The 2,640-nt window shown below is 45.3% G+C and overlaps 1 pseudogene; it reads left to right on the forward strand.

Moving 5' to 3' along the window:
* Positions 1-804: 804 nt before the first annotated feature.
* LOC130038542 (metallothionein-2A-like) lies at positions 805-1,089 on the forward strand (annotated as a pseudogene).
* The last annotated feature ends 1,551 nt before the right edge of the window (positions 1,090-2,640 follow it).

Raw genomic sequence — 2,640 nt, forward strand, 5'->3', positions numbered from 1 at the left:
GATCATGATCGTGATGAAGAAATGGCTCCATTGAAGAAAGTAAGGTCAAGGAAAATAGTTTATTCAGTTATATATTCATATATAATTATATACAAAATATCACTTTCACTGTCACTGTCCTCCTGCTGTTCATCGATATGCTTAAGTGGGTCCAATAACATTATGAGACTTGTTGTTACTGTTTTTGTCATATCGAAAACGTCATGGGTAGCTTGCCAGGCTTTGCCATGCTGGCAAGATACTTTCGGCAGCTTGCCAGGCTCTCCGACAGGGGCAGAGGAATCAAAGGTGGAGGAATCAAACTTGGGTTGGCAGGGTCGGCCTCATTCAAGGCAAATGCCCTACCAGTTGCTCCACCCCATATATAAAATATATAATATAAATATAAAATATTTATATAATGCATATAATTATACAATTATATAATCTATATATGTACTCAACTGGAGCGATAGCATGGAGTAGGGCATTTGCCTTGCATGTGGCCGACCTGGGTATGATTTCTTCATCCTTCATGGAGAGCCCGGTAAGCTACCAAGAGTATCCCGCCTGCATGGCAGAGCCTGGCAAGCTCCCTGTGTCATATTCAATATGCCAACAGCAGTAACAACAAGTCTCATTATAATGTCCTATGAAAAGAAGAAAGTCAAACATTAGATTCCATGAATAGTGTTCCACAAAAGCAAATATAACGCTATCTGATTATCTCTGGGTGAGACACTATGGAGATTTTGGATTACTTTTTAAAATGTGTAAAGGAACTTTGTTTCAAAAATAACATTTTATAAAAAATCTCTCCAGAAAGCTGCTGCTTATCTCCGTCCGTCTGCCCGCAGTCTGCACCTCTCTGCCACATGGACCCCAACTGCTCAGGCTGCGCTGGCGGCACCTGCACCTGCACGGACTCCTGCAAGTGCAAAGACTGCAAATGTGGCTCCTGCAAGAAGAGCTGCTGCTCATGCTGCCCCGTGGGCCAAGTGTGCCCAGGGCTGTGTGTGCAAAGGGGCATTGTCAGACAAGTGCTGCTGCTGCGCCTGAGATGGGGGGCAGGAAGGGCACCCTGATGTAAATAGAACATTCCTGTGTTCCTCCCTCTCTTTTTACTATGAACTATGTGAATGACAATAAAAGTCCTTGGATGGGCAACTGCAGCCTCATGGGATGGGGGGGGGGGGGGGGCGGAACCTGCTCGTCCTTCATACCCTACCAAGACCACAAGTTGCTCCCCATAAATGGCTCTCCAGTTCGGCCATGGCACCAGAAGCACATGGACCTAATCCAGAGCCCAGCAGCCTGCGGCAGAAAAGTGACTGGACCATGCATTAAACTACAGCACCATGCACCCCCCTCCAGCACACCTCGAGAGGGAAAGGGTGTCTGTCTCTTCCTCCATTTTCCCTCCCCCAGCGGCACGGTGGCCACCATCTCAGAGCTTATTGGAAAGCCAGGTATAAACGGGCCGTGACAGGGCAACTGCAGCCTCATGGGATGAGGGGCAGAACCGGCTTGTCCTTCACGCCCTGCCGAGGCCACGAATTGCCCCCCACGAGTGGCTTTTCAGCATGGCCATGGCACCGCAGGCACAGAAACCAATCTTGTAATTATCCGGCTCTTGGCAGAAATCCCTCAAGACTTATCACTTAATCACTTATCACTTAACTTCCCGTTAGTCGTCGATTTGCTCGAGCGGGCGCCAGTAACGTCTCCATTTGTCCCTGTCACATGCTAGTGTAGCCCAATGGCACCTGTTCACTCTGGGAACATGAAGGGCCTCAAACCGATCGTTCATGATCTTGACGAAGAAGTCTGACCATCTGGAAGGTGGGCGGCCATGCAGTCTTTTGACATCCCGTGGAATCCAGTCCGTAACAGCTCTAGTCCAGCGGTCGTCTTTAAATCTCATTACGTGACCAGCCCATCTGATTTTCGATACCTTGGCATATGAGACAGCGTCCCTGATTCTTAGTCCTATGCTAAGTTCCTCAACAGAAGGAGAGTTTCTTTTCCTTCTAATCTTCAATAAACTGTTCTACTTTATTAAAAAAAAAAACTTCTATTTCAATAGAATTTATTTAAATAAATGTTAGGTACAAAAAGAATAAAAATCATATATAATGGAGTATATTATTATGGTCAATAACAAAATAATATTAAAATTATATATGCAAATAATAAATGAAATAATGGGAATAATTATATCACTTGTAATCACTTGCCATCCCATTGTTCATCGATTTGCTTGAGCGGCCATCAGTAATGTCTCCATTTGTTCCTGTTTCATAGTAGTGTAGCCGAATGGCATCTGCTCACTCCAGGAACACAAAGAGCATTAAACCATTCATTCAAGGTCTTAAAGAAGTCTGACCATCTCGTAAGTGGGCGACCAGGTGTTCTTTTGATGTCTCCTGGAATCAAGTTGGTAACAGCTCTAGTCTAGCAGTCATCTCCAAATCGCATTACGTGTCCGACCCATCTGATTTTTGACACCTTGGCAAACCAGGCCGCCTCCCTCATCTCGGATTGTCGATGGAGGTAGGAACTGCAGATTCCTTCTCTTGCTTGAGTGAAGTGTATACTCCAAGCATAGCTCTTTCGATTCCTCTTTGGGTGACCTGAATAGTGTTCTCATCCTATTTTCGT

The sequence above is a fragment of the Sorex fumeus genome, unplaced genomic scaffold (genome assembly GCF_029834395.1).
Source record: "Sorex fumeus unplaced genomic scaffold, SorFum_2.1 ptg000077l, whole genome shotgun sequence".
NCBI classification, from domain to species: domain Eukaryota; kingdom Metazoa; phylum Chordata; class Mammalia; order Eulipotyphla; family Soricidae; genus Sorex; species Sorex fumeus.